This window comes from Dendropsophus ebraccatus, chromosome 9 (assembly GCF_027789765.1).
Source record: "Dendropsophus ebraccatus isolate aDenEbr1 chromosome 9, aDenEbr1.pat, whole genome shotgun sequence".
Lineage (NCBI taxonomy): Eukaryota > Metazoa > Chordata > Amphibia > Anura > Hylidae > Dendropsophus > Dendropsophus ebraccatus.
The window spans coordinates 9183852-9194010 of record NC_091462.1 but is presented as its reverse complement, the minus strand read 5'-3'; the positions used below and the strand labels follow the sequence as shown (position 1 = coordinate 9194010).

The window sequence follows — 10159 nt, the reverse complement described above, 5'->3', positions numbered from 1 at the left end:
CAGCTGCAAACAGGGCAGAGGGGGGACCAGGAAGCTATGTTTTGATATGGGAAAACCCCTTTAATTGTAACAATGACCAGGGCCAGCCTAGGGTTGATAGTGCCCTGTGTGGAATTTGTTATCGACGCCGCTCCCATCCCCAACGGCGCAGTGCTGTCAGAATCTCAGAATCAGCAGGAAATGAGACCAGAATGCACCACTTCCTCACAGAAAGCCCTTTAAAGACGCACTCTAAGTCTCAAAGTGCCCTGATACATACATAGTTATCTTATAAAATTGTTGCTGATAAATATTATCACCATCCAGTGATTACTTATTGCCTCCATACTGCTATTGAACAAAACAGACAGCAATTACCAATGATACCTTCTACATAATACCACCATACCATGACCACTATCACTACCACTACAGACCCTGTAAGAGAGTGCAGTTTCATCCAGTTACTCACAGGGGGCATCTTCTGTAGAGTCATTCACTTTTCCTTTTTCTCCCTGGGCCATCTTTTACTCTTCTCCTGACCATGAATCTTCCCTCCAGAATCTGCCAGAGAAACATTTTCGGCTCCTTGCTCCAGCACATATCGTAGTTAGGTCCTGTAGTTAGGTTTCTCACCACAGGATTAGTAGATTGGTAGGTAATAGCTCCAGGCATCACATTTACCACCGCCACACCAGACCTGACCAATACCACCATAGTGTGACTGGATAACAACGCCATACCAGACCAGACCAATACCACCATAGTGTGACTGGATAACACCGCCATACCAGACCTGACCAATACCACCATACTGTGACTGGATAACACCGCCACACCAGACCTGACCAATACCACCATACTGTGACTGGATAACACCGCCACACCAGACCTGACCAATACCACCATACTGTGACTGGATAACACCGCCACACCAGACCTGACCAATACCACCATACTGTGACTGGATAACACCACCATACCGCCCTCCCCCTCCCCTTGAAAAGATACCAGATTTACTGGCAAGTCTGAACGGGAGATGGGAGACTGAAAAATAAAAACACAGTTGTTTCCTTCCCTCTGCTCCCTGGTGCTGGCACCCTGCAAGGTGCTGCCCTAGGCACCAGGTCATGGGTTCCTAGTAGTAAATATGGCCCTGCCTGTATATAGGATTGGTGTCTCTGCTGCCTCTATAGAGTATAGGCCCCTGTGCAGCCCCCAAAGTAAGAGTTAAAAAACCCCAAACACCTACTCACCTCTCATTCGCTCCCTCCCTTCTCCCAGCGAGTCTGGCCTGTTATCTTCTAGCTTCCGGTACAGGCAGACTGATCAACAGAGACTCCCGGCATTAAAAGTATCTGGTCTCTGGCGCGACATACATACATACATACATGCGGCTTGGTACAGACTGGACAGAGCAGACTGCAGGCGTAATGCTGCCTGTGGTCACAAGAATGATTAACAGCGCAAGACGCCAATGGCGGTTGCACAGGTTGCACACCTGGCCCTGCCAATGACCCTACTGAGGATCCGCAATCCTTCATTTTGTATAGAGCTCCTCCTATCCTTGGCTATGATGACAACTAATTATAATTAGTGACCGGGCCAATTTTCATTTTTGTACTTTATTTTTTTCCTTCTTGTGTGTAAAAGGCCATAGTGCTTGGGCTCTTATTTTTTAAGACACCAATTGTACTTTACAATGATAAGCTTCATTTTTCCATAAAACAATTATTTATGCCGTTCGCCCTGTGGTAAAACTGACATGTTATCTATACAATCTATATTCAGTACAATTACAACAATAAGATTTCTATAACTTTAATTTTATTTTACTGCTTTTAAAAAGTTAAAACCTTTAAAAAAAAAAAAAAAAAACTAAATGTGTTTAAGATTGTTCTATTACCTTCCTTTTATTTTTTGTCATTTTATGTGCCATGGTCTGTACTTTCTATCAGTACCTTGATGGTGTACATGCAAATTTTTGATAAATTTCTATTTAAATTTTTCAGGATGTGATGTAACCAAACATGTGACCAGTAATTTTGTACTTTGGCAGGGTTTTAAGATTACATCGTTTTAGGAATGTCATAATTTAATAGTTCAGGAGATTCCAGATGCAGTGATAACAAATATTTTTATTTATAAAGTGGGGAAAGGGGGTGATTTAAACTTTTAGGCCCTGTTCACACAATGTATTTTTTTAAGTGAATAGCGGCCGCACAAAATAAGCAGTGCACACAATGTATGTACGGCCTACGGACGTACTTTACATAGTCTGCTATGGTTAATTGGGGTGTGGGCACCCCGAATGTAATATATATACACCCAAAAGTGTCTGCATTCCAATTAACATGCAGTGATGTTCATCCAGCGGGTGCTGCAGTACTGGCTGCGTGAACATCACAGACAGCGGCCATTTTGTGACACTCTTTGCCCCCTTAACGGCATATTGGTGTACAATTATATCATATATCGTTAAGAGGATAAACTAGTAAACATGAAAATCCATCCTGACCACTGGTTTATATAAGGCTTTCAGGTGAGTTGTCTCCTGTCATCTCATAATACCTTAATAACACATTTTCTTGTCCCAGTTCGAAATAAAGTTCTCCAGAAAAAGCCGCACGAGCTGAAGTTACCGAATGGGAAAGTGTTACAGATGAACGTCCAGTTACCAGAGGCCCAAAATACACCATCAGAGGTGACCCCGACTGCAGCGGACAGCTCTGCGGCTGTGACTGTAAGCTATACCTGCCATAATACACACATAATAGCACATTGTATTGTTAGTGAATGTCTGATGTGGAAGCAAACTGTACAGGTTCATATATGTCATTTAGTAATGAGAAAAGAGGTGGAGGCACGATCAAACCCGGCGGCCCCTAACAGCACTAAAGAGGAGTGGAAATGGTCAGACACCTCCAAACACACCAGATTTAATCAGGAATATAAATTTGCTAAATTAGATGAATTTCTCAATAACGACCTGATTTTGCATGTTCAAAATATGATATTACTAATAAATGTGGGCTAGGGTATGTGCACAGTACAGTATACAGTATACAGAGTATGTAGTGATATGTGCACAGTACAGTATACAGAGTATGTAGTGATACGTGCACAGTACAGTATACAGAGCATGTAGTGATATGTGCACAGTACAGTATACAGAGCATGTAGTGATATGTGCACAGTACAGTATACAGAGTATGTAGTGATATGTGGACAGTACAGTATACAGAGCATGTAGTGATATGTGCACAGTACAGTATACAGAGTATGTAGTGATATGTGCATAGTACAGTATAAAGAGTATGTAGTGATATGTGCATAGTACAGTATACAGAGTATGTAGTGATATGTGGACAGTACAGTATACAGAGCATGTAGTGATATGTGGACAGTACAGTATAAAGAGTATGTAGTGATATGTGCACAGTACAGTATACAGAGTATGTAGTGATATGTGCACAGTACAGTATACAGAGTATGTAGTGATATGTGCACAGTACAGTATACAGAGTATGTAGTGATATGTGGACAGTACAGTATACAGAGCATGTAGTGATATGTGGACAGTACAGTATAAAGAGTATGTAGTGATATGTGCACAGTACAGTATACAGAGTATGTAGTGATATGTGCATAGTACAGTATACAGAGCATGTAGTGATATGTGGACAGTACAGTATACAGAGCATGTAGTGATATGTGCACAGTACAGTATACAGAGTATGTAGTGATATGTGCACAGTACAGTATACAGAGTATGTAGTGATATGTGCACAGTACAGTATACAATATACAGAGCATGTAGTGATATGTGCACAGTACAGTATACAGAGTATGTAGTGATATGTGCACAGTACAGTATACAGTATAAAGAGTATGTAGTGATATGTGCACAGTACAGTATAAAGAGTATGTAGTGATATGTGCACAGTACAGTATAAAGAGTATGTAGTGATATGTGCACAGTACAGTATACAGAGCATGTAGTGATATGTGCACAGTACAGTATACAGAGTATGTAGTAATATGTGCACAGTACAGTATACAGAGCATGTAGTGTTATGTGCACAGTACAGTATACAGAGTATGTAGTGATATGTGGACAGTACAGTATACAGAGTATGTAGTGATATGTGCACAGTACAGTATACAGAGTATGTAGTGATATGTGCACAGTACAGTATACAGAGTATGTAGTGATATGTGGACAGTACAGTATACAGAGTATGTAGTGATATGTGCACAGTACAGTATACAGTATAAAGAGTATGTAGTGATATGTGGACAGTACAGTATAAAGAGTATGTAGTGATATGTGCACAGTACAGTATACAGAGCATGTAGTGTTATGTGCACAGTACAGTATACAGAGTATGTAGTGATATGTGCACAGTACAGTATACAGAGCATGTAGTGATATGTGCACAGTACAGTATACAGTATACAGAGTATGTAGTGATATGTGCACAGTACAGTATACAGAGTATGTAGTGATATGTGCACAGTACAGTATACAGAGTATGTAGTGATATGTGCACAGTACAGTATACAGAGTATGTAGTGATATGTGCACAGTACAGTATACAGTATACAGAGTATGTAGTGATATGTGCACAGTACAGTATACAGAGCATGTAGTGATATGTGCACAGTACAGTATACAGTATACAGAGTATGTAGTGATATGTGCACAGTACAGTATACAGAGTATGTAGTGATATGTGCACAGTACAGTATACAGAGCATGTAGTGATATGTGCACAGTACAGTATACAGAGTATGTAGTGATATGTGGACAGTACAGTATACAGAGCATGTAGTGATATGTGGACAGTACAGTATACAGAGTATGTAGTGATATGTGCACAGTACAGTATACAGAGTATGTAGTGATATGTGCACAGTACAGTATACAGAGCATGTAGTGTTATGTGCACAGTACAGTATACAGAGTATGTAGTGATATGTGGACAGTACAGTATACAGAGTATGTAGTGATATGTGCATAGTACAGTATACAGAGCATGTAGTGATATGTGCACAGTACAGTATACAGAGTATGTAGTGGTATGTGGACAGTACAGTATACAGAGCATGTAGTGATATGTGGACAGTACAGTATAAAGAGTATGTAGTGATATGTGCACAGTACAGTATACAGAGTATGTAGTGATATGTGGACAGTACAGTATACAGAGTATGTAGTGATATGTGCATAGTACAGTATACAGAGCATGTAGTGATATGTGGACAGTACAGTATAAAGAGTATGTAGTGATATGTGCACAGTACAGTATACAGAGTATGTAGTGATATGTGGACAGTACAGTATACAGAGTATGTAGTGATATGTGCATAGTACAGTATACAGAGTATGTAGTGATATGTGGACAGTACAGTATACAGAGCATGTAGTGATATGTGGACAGTACAGTATACAGAGTATGTAGTGATATGTGCACAGTACAGTATACAGAGTATGTAGTGATATGTGCACAGTACAGTATACAGAGTATGTAGTGATATGTGCACAGTACAGTATACAATATACAGAGCATGTAGTGATATGTGCACAGTACAGTATACAGAGTATGTAGTGATATGTGCACAGTACAGTATACAGTATACAGAGTATGTAGTGATATGTGCACAGTACAGTATACAGAGCATGTAGTGATATGTGCACAGTACAGTATAAAGAGTATGTAGTGATATGTGCACAGTACAGTATAAAGAGTATGTAGACATATGTGCACAGTACAGTATACAGAGTATGTAGTGATATGTGCACAGTACAGTATAAAGAGTATGTAGTGATATGTGCACAGTACAGTATACAGAGCATGTAGTGATATGTGGACAGTACAGTATACAGAGTATGTAGTGATATGTGCACAGTACAGTATAAAGAGTATGTAGTGATATGTGCACAGTACAGTATACAGAGTATGTAGTGATATGTGGACAGTACAGTATAAAGAGTATGTAGTGATATGTGCACAGTACAGTATACAGAGTATGTAGTGATATGTGCACAGTACAGTATACAATATACAGAGCATGTAGTGATATGTGCACAGTACAGTATACAGAGTATGTAGTGATATGTGCACAGTACAGTATACAGTATAAAGAGTATGTAGTGATATGTGCACAGTACAGTATACAGAGCATGTAGTGATATGTGCACAGTACAGTATACAGAGCATGTAGTGATATGTGGACAGTACAGTATAAAGAGTATGTAGTGATATGTGCACAGTACAGTATAAAGAGTATGTAGTGATATGTGCACAGTACAGTATACAGAGTATGTAGTGATATGTGCACAGTACAGTATAAAGAGTATGTAGTGATATGTGCACAGTACAGTATACAGAGCATGTAGTGATATGTGGACAGTACAGTATACAGAGTATGTAGTGATATGTGCACAGTACAGTATAAAGAGTATGTAGTGATATGTGCACAGTACAGTATAAAGAGTATGTAGTGATATGTGCACAGTACAGTATACAGAGCATGTAGTGATATGTGCACAGTACAGTATACAGAGCATGTAGTGATATGTGCACAGTACAGTATACAGAGTATGTAGTGATATGTGGATAGTACAGTATACAGAGCATGTAGTGATATGTGCACAGTACAGTATACAGAGCATGTAGTGATATGTGCACACTAAAGTATACAGAGCATGTAGTGATATGTGCACAGTACAGTATACAGAGCATGTAGTGATATGTGCACAGTACAGTATACAGAGCATGTAGTGATATGTGCACAGTACAGTATACAGTATACAGAGTATGTAGTGATATGTGCACAGTACAGTATACAGAGTATGTAGTGATATGTGCACAGTACAGTATACAGAGTATGTAGTGATATGTGCACAGTACAGTATACAGAGTATGTAGTGATATGTGCACAGTACAGTATACAGAGTATGTAGTGATATGTGCACAGTACAGTATACAGAGCATGTAGTGATATGTGGATAGTTCAGTATACAGAGCATGTAGTGATATGTGCACAGTACAGTATACAATATAGAGCATGTAGTGATATGTGCACAGTACAGTATACAGAGTATGTAGTGATACGTGCACAGTACAGTATACAGAGTATGTAGTGATACGTGCACAGTACAGTATACAGAGCATGTAGTGATATGTGCACAGTACAGTATACAGAGTATGTAGTGATATGTGCACAGTACAGTATACAGAGTATGTAGTGATATGTGCACAGTACAGTATACAGAGTATGTAGTGATATGTGACAGTACAGTATACAATATACAGAGCATGTAGTGATATGTGCACAGTACAGTATACAATATACAGAGTATGTAGTGATATGTGCACAGTACAGTATACAGAGCATGTAGTGATATGTGCACAGTACAGTATACAGAGCATGTAGTGATATGTGCACAGTACAGTATACAGAGTATGTAGTGATATGTGCACAGTACAGTATACAGAGTATGTAGTGATATGTGCACAGTACAGTATACAGAGTATGTAGTGATATGTGCACAGTACAGTATACACAGCATGTAGTGATATGTGGATAGTTCAGTATACAGAGCATGTAGTGATATGTGCACAGTACAGTATACAATATACAGAGCATGTAGTGATATGTGCACAGTACAGTATACAGAGTATGTAGTGATACGTGCACAGTACAGTATACAGAGCATGTAGTGATATGTGCACAGTACAGTATACAGAGTATGTAGTGATACGTGCACAGTACAGTATACAGAGCATGTAGTGATATGTGCACAGTACAGTATACAGAGTATGTAGTGATACGTGCACAGTACAGTATACAGAGCATGTAGTGATATGTGCACAGTACAGTATACAGAGTATGTAGTGATATGTGCACAGTACAGTATACAGAGCATGTAGTGATATGTGCACAGTACAGTATACAGAGTATGAAGTGATATGTGCACAGTACAGTATACAGAGTATGTAGTGATATGTGCACAGTACAGTATACAGAGCATGTAGTGATATGTGCACAGTACAGTATACAGGGCATGTAGTAATATGGGGACACTACAGTATAGATAAGTGCTTCTTAAACGGTGAGGCACCCCTAGTTACTGGTGAGGCACAGCAGGGGAGGCAGCTTTTAGAAAAGTGACTATAAGCTGTTCAGCCCAATCTCTGGCTGCAACAATCTCTCCCAATGTCTCATACAGAGACTGGGAGACAAATGAAGGGTAGACAGAGCAATTATTTTTATTTTTGGATGGACTTTCCAGCATCCTATTGGTCAGTCTGGTGAGGTCCCAGCATCCTTTTGGTCAGTCTGGTGAGGTCTCAGCATCCTTTTGGTCAGTCTGGTGAGGTCCCAGCATCGTATTGGTCAGTCTGGTGAGGTCCCAGCATCGTATTAGTCAGTCTGGTGAGGTCCCAGCATCGTATTGATCAGTCTGGTGAGGTCCCAGCATCCTATTGGTCAGTCTGGTAAGGTCCCAGGATCCTATTGGTCAGTCTGGTGAGGTCCCAGCATCCTTTTGGTCAGTCTGGTGAGGTCTTAGCATCCTATTGGTCAGTCTGGTGAGGCCCCAGCATCCTATTGGTCAGTCTGGTGAGGCCCTGGCATCACTATGCTCTGTTGCGTGAGGCTCCAGTAGAAAAAGCACTGGTATAGAGTATAAATTTATATTCTCTTTGTCCTGTAGGTTTGTGAATTGAAAGAAGGACTGGAAGACCCAGGTAAAATCATTTTTTTGTAACCCTGGATAACCCCTTTAATAAATAATCTCGATATCCCGATAGTCTCAAGCACATGCTTATGGTGTTACATCCGAGTATATAAGGTAACATCTCTCACGTGACTCCCAGGACGCATGCACATGCTCCATAGATCACATATGCTATAGAGCGTGTAGATGCGGGCTGGAAGCTTCAAACCTAGTCAAATCTTCCGGCTACTGTAGTGACACAGCCACATGGCTTTGTCACTACAGCCATGGAATCAGTGAAAAACACAGATCCCATAGAGTTCTATTGGGGCCTCCATGCCATGATATGCTGCTCTCTAGGACATGTCCTATTTTTTCGTGCCAAAGATCGTCTGAATAGACTGATAGGATTCAATGTGCCCTATTATTGTTGCAGATACACAGTCAGGGACAATTTCACAGGACGTGTGAATAAGGCCAAAGCAAAAGGAGAAGCCTGGCGAGGGGACTTTTTTTTTAATAAAGGGAAGAGAATAATAGGGGGGAAAAAAAAAAACAATCTTAACTCACCTCTCCCCATGCCTCTCCAGCGCCGTTCCAGGACCCCGCCGGGCTCTAGGAGCTTCTCTTAGCAGACATCACGACCCGGTTGATTGAACGCTGCTGCAGTCACTGATTGGCTGAGCACATTGTGACATCATCAGGACTTGGGGGGGGGGGGTCGTCTATCAGCTTGGATGCTTGGGTCCCAGAACCGATGTAGCACACGTATATTGCCCATACCAAGTCTATGTGGTGAATAATCTAGTTTCCACACCATAGACTAAATTAAGACAAAGGTGGGGAGAAAAGTCCCCTTATATGATTTGGAGAGTGTGTGGAACGCTGCACATGATGGTTGTTCTACAAGTGTGCTCAATGTTAAAGAACATCTGTCAGATGCAATTCATGTTTAAACTGCTGAAACTATTGGCTGTTAGGGCAATGAGACACACAGTACCTTCCATATATCTGTCTGTGCCTCCATAACATAGAGTGCTCTTATTCTCTGGTGCAAAGTGTCAGGATACATCCCAATGCCCCCGAAGAGCTGATGGCTGTATACCCTCCTCACTGCCCCTCCTGTCCTTTACACTACATGGGGCTCAGCTTCCAGCTGTCAATCCAACAGAGTTAGGAATGGGAAGAGAGCGAGGAGGCACTACAGCCCTCAGCACTTCTGGAGATCGGCAACACCTCTTTGACGCTTTGCACAGGAGAATAATAGCATTTCTCTATGTTCTGAAAGCACAGACAGATATATGAAAGGTACCGCATGCCTTCTTCTCTAAAAGCTATGTAATGGTGTAACAGTTTATTCTCCATTCTAGGATCTTCCAAAGAGACCACTGTATCTCCAACACTGGAACACACGAAAATTTCCGGTAAGTAGAGGCATCTGATAACATGGTA

General features: G+C 40.8%; 1 long non-coding RNA gene across 1 annotated transcript; it reads left to right on the top strand.

Annotated features, from left to right (window-relative positions):
- The first annotated feature begins 2581 nt into the window (after positions 1-2581).
- Positions 2582-10131, top strand: LOC138800650 (uncharacterized). The gene is made up of 3 exons (XR_011364496.1): positions 2582-2722; positions 8705-8738; positions 10078-10131. It is a non-coding gene; the product is annotated as an uncharacterized lncRNA (long non-coding RNA).
- Positions 10132-10159: the final 28 nt, after the last annotated feature.